Source organism: Rhipicephalus microplus, chromosome 2 (assembly GCF_043290135.1).
Source record: "Rhipicephalus microplus isolate Deutch F79 chromosome 2, USDA_Rmic, whole genome shotgun sequence".
Taxonomy (NCBI): Eukaryota; Metazoa; Arthropoda; class Arachnida; order Ixodida; family Ixodidae; genus Rhipicephalus; species Rhipicephalus microplus.
Window position 1 is genome coordinate 120,770,647 of NC_134701.1, and position 7,397 is coordinate 120,778,043.

Consider the following 7,397-nt stretch of genomic DNA (forward strand, 5'->3'; position numbering starts at 1 on the left):
AGACGAATGGGGTAGTGTTCTGACTACGTTTGCTAATTCTGCAGGCGTAACCGCTTAAAATTCCTCAGCCCTTTGGGGGGACTGGGCTTGGTATGAAAGAAGTGCCGTAAAGCGACTTTCTAGGGCCTGAGCTATATCTTCTAGAAAGGCCTTTAGTTCAACTGGTGATCATACTAGAGATTCTATATTTCTTCCTACCGGAAGAACTTCGTTATTTCTCAGAAAGCGAAAAAGTGCTTTTATATTGACCGGTTTTGACAGGAACTCACATCGGTCGTTGCTAAATTTGTCCTTCGCACTAACGATGGTTTTCTTAAAAATAGCGGCCGCATACTTATAATCACTCCAGTTCCTGGGACACTGGTTGAAGATTAATTTTTTTCATGCAGCCTTTCTTAGTCTATAAGCCCGCGAACAGTCCGCATTCCACCAAGGGTTGGCAGACGGTTTAGAACTTTCATTGGTGAATTTTGGTTTACTTACCGACTCTTTTAAAATGTCGTTAACTCTGATGGCGTCTAGTTCTGCGCCATTCGTTTGGTTAAATAAAGCGCCTCGTAAGGATTTCTCGAAAGTAATAAAGTTTACATGTGTTACGGAAGATCTATTCTTGGAGGTTGTTGGACATACCACCTTGAACAATATTGGCATATGGCCACTACTTGTTCCCAAGTTAATCGAAGACCATGATAAGATGGAGAGGTTAGCGTTAGAAAAAGTTAGAACGAGTACCGAGGAGGACTGATTACACATAAATGTAGGAGTTTTTGTGTTTATGCATATAAAGTTATTATTGTTCACCCAATTTCATGAACGTTTGCCATTCAAATCAGTTTTAAAACCCCAAGAAATATGATGAGAATTGAAGTAACCTACTAATACAATATTGAAACGAAGATGCACGAGCCAACGGGGCGCGGAAGAAGAAGAAGAGTAGTAGAGCGGCGCCTGGACTGTGTGGTTGGGTGGAAGCGTTCTAGGCCTGTTTCAGAAGTACGCTGTTATTTCACAACGCCATTTCATCTCCTCTGTAAATAAACACAGTTACTCGTAACAGTTTGGTGGAGGTGCGGGGTACATCGATCTGGACGACCCAACTCTACCAACTTTGCGACAGAGCAGACGCTTGGCAGGCTTGCCACCACAGCTACCAGAAATGGAGGACGCGGGAGCAGGGCATAACAACCTCGTTGCTGATGAACAACACGCTCACCCGCCAGGACAAGATCGCTGCGGCCTGCCGGAACGTCAGCCGAGGACCTTTTCGGGGCAGCCGGACGACGATGTTGACGACTGGTTCAAGCACTACCAAAGAGTGAGTCACAGCAACCGCTGGAGCACTGCTAAGCAGCTCGAGAACGTGGTGTTTTTTCTCGTCGGCACCACGTCTCTTTGCTTTGACAACAATGAGAGTGCATTGACCACATGGGACATTTTCGTGGATGAGCTGAAGAGCTGTTTTGGTGAGTCAACAGCTAAGGTCAAGCAGGCGGAGCAAACGCTTTCACGCAGAGCTCAGTTACCTGGCGAAACATGCACCACCTACATCGAGGCCGTCTTGAAGCTTTGCGGAATTGTGAGTGCGACCATGTGTGACGAAGATAAGGTAGGTCATCTGCTCAAGGGAATCACGGAAGACGTGTACAATTTCCTTATCACTAAGGAATATTTACACACACCTTCCGACCTAAGGAGACACTGCCGAGCGTTTGAAGCGCTAAAGCGGAGGAGAGTCCTACCGAAATTTGGACGCCTTGAGAATGTGCCCACGATTGCAAATGTCAACCTTCCATCGCAGGACGACATCTCTTCTCTTATAAACGAGTGGTGAAAGAAGAACTTGCTCAACTGCAAGCTGTGGACACCGCTGGTGTCTGCCATCAGTGTGCATTCGACCAACGGCCCCGTGAACAACTGGTACCTCGGATGCGACAGAGCTACTTTGAGCCTCGCCCGAATTACACCGATCGGTTCGAATGGAGGAGTGAACGACCACTCAAAAACCAGAAACGCAGGCAACCTGCGTCACAGCGATTTACTCCTCCACCACCATCGCCCGGCTTTCATCAACCGACGAGGTTTACTTCGCCGGGGACGGCTAGGTGTGACACCCGTACTTGCTACAACTGAGGGATACCTGGACACATCTCTAGGTACTGCTACCGTCACCAGCAGCGAGCTCCACGATTCAACGTGTACACGCCCTATGTACGTGCTGGCGAGTCTCGACCATTTCAGGGCTCTTTCCAAAGCAACACGCAGCACGTGCTGACTCGCCTTGCTCCGACCGCAGCGTTATCCCTTTATTTAACGCGTTGTACGGAAACGGACGCACTGACATCGGCCACAGCAGCCGCTGTTTCTTCTTTTTTGTTGCAACGGGTCATACTGCGTCACGGTGCTCGACGGGTTGTCATCAGTGAGCGTGGACGACAATTTATGGCCGATGTGGTTGAAGATATTTTGCGCCTCTGTGGCTCCTCTTATCGCCACTCCACGCATTACCATCCGCAAACTAACGGTCTCAATGAGAGAACAAATCGAACTCTCACAAATATGCTATTCATGTACGTTGATGCTGACCACAGGAAATGGGGCGCCGTCATACCGTTTGTTACTTACGCGTATAACACCGCCAAGCATGAAGTGACTGGACATTCGCCCTTCTTTCTGCTTTACGCACGAAATCCACAGAGTTTTCTGGACACTTTATTACCTTTCTCGCATCAGGAAGATCTGTCCATCGCTCAGATATTGTGTCACGCTGAAGAAGCGCGTCAACTAGCACTCCTTCGAACATTGTCTTCGCAAGAACACAGCAAGAGTCGCTACGATGCCAAGCATATCCCCGTAGAGTTTTCTCTTGGTGACTACGTGTGGCTGTGGACTCCTGTAGGTAGAAAAGGATTGTACCGGAAGTTTCTAGCAAACTATTCCGGCCCATTCGTGATAGTCACTCGTCTCAGTGACGTGAATTACGTTGTCGCCCGAGTCGCAGCCAATAACCGGCGTTCGCGCACTACGCAAATTGTTCATGTAGCCCGCCTCAAACAGTACCATCTTAGGCATATTTAACTCGCTCGGCAAGCTTCGTCTGCCACCGGGAGAAATGAAACGAAGATGCGCGAGCCAACGGGGCGCCGAAGAAGAAGAAGAGTAGTGGAGCGGCGCCTGGACTGTGTGGTTGGGTGGAAGCGTTCTAGGCCTGTCTCAGAAGTACTCTGCTATTTCACAACGCCATTTCACCTTATCTGTAAATAAACACAGTCACTCGTAACAATATCTTTTGGCAATAGTGAACTACAGTTTCTAAAACGGAAGAATTTAGAACACCCGCATTAAAATAGGCATTAATAAATGAGAATGGGAGGGACCCAGGAATAGTAATGCCTAATGCTCAAATCTCGCTTTCTGAAGCCAATGACTGATAAATAATTTTAGCTCTATGGATGATTTTAGGTGAGATAAATATTGCCAAACCTCCACCCCGAGTTGGGTGGTCTAGACGAAATGTACGGTAATTTTTAATCCTAAAATACTTATTTTCTGCAAGCCAAGTTTCTTGTAAAGCAACAATATCAGGGGAATAATTATCGCAAAGTTGAAGTAAGTCTGCAGCTGCTGAAAAAAATGGAGCGGCAATTCCACTTTGGTACTTTTATATTTCCTATTTTGAAGAGATACCAGCAGAACTCACTGCTTTCTTTAAGATGCTATTTTTTAAAAAATCCTTTTTTGATGGGTTTTCCTTTTGATATCCCTTATTTCTTGATTTATGACTAATTGAGGGCCGTTGTGTCTCAGGAGAAGCACGTCGTTTCATATTTCTTGAGTCAGAGTCCATTTGTTCTGGTTGTGAGACATGATAATCGGAGTCCGAGCTCCAATCTAGGTTCTGTACAAGAGGCATAATAATTCTATGGCCAGTGTTCGGCGTGTCTGGCTTTGACTTCGAAGGGCCTGGTTCCGATGGAATATCAGTAACCTTAACTGGTGAAGGTAGAGAAGGGGGCACGGTAGGTTGGTTACCTCCCTGCAATATTCGATTCAACTGAGTGCTCACTATTTGTGACAATGACACCGCTAGGCTCACGAATAGAGATTTCATAGGTTTTGTCATGGCCTTTTCCACCATTGATGTTATTAAATCAGGCAACGACGACTTAAGCATCTGGTCTGCCCGGTTGGCAACGGAGGCATAGCCACGTTAGTGCTGAGAAAGAATAAATCGGGCCTCACGCCGGGAGCATCGTTGTTGTTCGATGATCTCTAGAAGTTGCAACTCACATGTCCTCATGGGGCAACTTTCATCGTAAGCCACGTGATTTCCTCTGCATAGACAGCATCTCACCTCTTGGGTTGAACATTTGTCGGGTTTATGTTGGTCAGTACATGTGCGACACGTCACATCCGATCTACATCCCTTGATGGTTTGCCCATACCTCCAGTATTTTTCGCACTGCAGTGGACGAGGGGTAGTGCATCTACACGATAGATTAGTGGCCATGCCTTAATTTCAGTCGGTGGAGCCGTGCCGGCAAAAGTCACAATCACTGATTCTGTGGGGACCTTTTTGTTCTCAACGTTTCGCGAGCATCGAAATACAGAGACTGCTCCTGCGGCCGCAAACAATTTAAGTATTTCGGATGGTGTAAGGCTTAAGTCCACTCCTCGAATCAGTCCCTTCACACAGGCCAAATGGACAGGTACGAAACAGCTCAGCGGATTTGAGGCAAACGTTGTGCATTGTCCAACCATGCGAGATACATTGCAGACATGCATTGTTTTCTACTGATATTATGCAGCGACGATAAGGTTTGAACACTTAATATGCTTAACTGTGGAGAACGAAGGAATCGGAACAACAAACTAACGAAAACGTTTACAACTGCAAAATACTTACCATTATCGGAGTCAATAGCAGAACTAGCTGCGACAAAGGCACAATGGCGGGACAGATTTCTTCTTCTTTGTCACTTCGAGCTTCATGAATCCGCGTAGAAATAGACCACTGCGCTGCTGTTGCTGAATCCCGCACTCTCTGATTACGACCTGCCCGTTTCCCTTACACTCAGATGCTATAGGTCCTGAGGACCTAATTTCCTCAACGAAGAAATGAAGGCGAATGTATACCTCGTGGTTGTAGGCCGTAGAATAAAGTAGAAAGTCTATATTTTAATACCGGCAAGCAATGCAACATAGAAGACGAGTATTATTGTAATTAGTCAAAAAATTGAATTATACAGAGCACTTTCGGTGTGTGGAACAGCAAAGTTTACTAACAAACGAATGCAGTATTTACTTTCTGTTTTTATTGCAGCCGATCTATTCGAAACGCTTGTGATCATGAACAAAGCCACTTTGTTTACATTTTCCAATGACCACCACTGCCCTAAACAAAGAGGAGAAAGTAGGCTGGCCGCGCAGCAACGCACTAGTCGCAGTTGTTTCCTCAAACGTACCAGCAACGCAAAAGATAGAAAAAGACAATTCCACACAAGTGTGGTATAGAACATCACCTATAGATTTACCATATATTGTAAAAGTGCAAATTTTATGTGGACACAGAGGACAAGAAAATACAACACTCGTTACAGTAGAAAGTGTCGCGTTTTATAGTCCTCTCTGTCCCCGTCTAATTCGCGCTACTACACCATATGTTAAAATGAGATCTCACGAACTAGCCCACCTCTCATCCCTACTGAAAATCGCTTATAGAGTTATAACTACAGAGTAGAGCCTGAAGATATAGGGGTCGTTTTACGCAAACTGTTCTAACCTTGGCACTCCACCATCAGCGATTTGCGCGCGAAGAATTAAGAACTATGTACCTAAGCCCTAAAGCGTTCGCTCAAAGCATTTTTATGCGAAATTTTTTTCCAGTACTGCAAGCCTCCTGTGAATTTTTTGAAAAGCTCGAAACTATGGCTCGTAAAACACGTCCGCAGGTGTTCTTGAGTAATTAGGTCTATACAAACTTATAACCATTGATTATTATGCCTTTCAAGTTAAATAGGTTTTATAATTTGAATGGTTTTCTGGGTTTATTATGTGTCCTCTATTAGGCAGAAAATGGTTCACATTGATTTTTTTCATAGAAAGGCAAACTTGAGTGACATGTTTTAGCTGACGTTACAATAGAGCCAGTATGTTTTAGTGTAGAGCAACAATAATTTAGGGTGCGTTTAGTGTGAAATACAGTATGCAGGTGGCGAGAAAGTTGCAACTTTTTTTTTATTTTCGTACATGTTTGGTCGTGAAATAAACATTAAGGCACTCCTTGTAAAAATTGGCTCAATCGCAGTACTTGCAGCCTTCATTGCCTACTCACTCAGAAATGTTTATGAAATATTTTTAGTTTGCAGCGAGAAACAAATTTGTGGTTTTTGTGTGATAAAACTCTCGAGATTCATACGTGTTTATACGCTGTAGAATTGCGCCCTAGCAGTAAGTACAGACGGAACAGATGTGGGAGTCATTTAGCTAGACTACATATTATACTGCGTCCGTGCTTATTTTTATTATTTAAAAGCTAGCATTGCCCTTAGTGTACAAAAACACGGGACCTTCTAAACTGCATTTACGCCACATGCATGCAGCTATTCGTTAACACTCTGCGTACTACACATGCTAACGCAGCACCGGGAAGACGTACCGATGTGTGCAACACATCGCTACCTATGCACTAAGATTTAGAAGTAGAAAGACCATGACAATTAAGAGAATGATCTACGGAATAAAAATGATTTTGAACCATGACAAGTCGCTGTTAAGACCACCATAATCGTATATAATGGCCATGTGGCCCCAGTGACCATATGTTGGTGGATAACTGGAAATTATCTGCCAAGCAGCACATACCTTTTTTTAACTTCATTTGATCTTTTACTTTGGGTTATTTTTACTTGTAAATGTTAGCGTACAGGTAGCATCTTGTTGCACACATCGGTACCACTTCCCGTTGCGGCGTAAGCGTACAACGCAGACTGCCAGCGTACAGCTGCAGCGCATATGGGTAAATGCAGTCTAGCATAAAGGTATCGTGTTTTTTATTCAATAAGGGTAAGCTTGCAAAGAATTTAATTAACACGGACAGCGTAGATTATGTTTTCCAGAGGATCGCTCACCCGTGCAGCTTGTACTTACCGCTAGGACGCATTGCTGGGGCGTATAAACAGGTGCGAACCCCGACAGCGGTAAGACACAAGTTCAAAATTATTTTCCTCGCCTAAAAAAATATAACAAGTTCTCAATTGGTTGGCAATAGAACTAGTAAATCTGCTATTGAGCGTATTTTTACTGGAACCACTACAATGGTAAATTCAGGACCAAACATCTGCAAAAATAATTATTTTTACGACTTTTCTTTCGCCACCTGTGCACTTCTAGAGGCACTA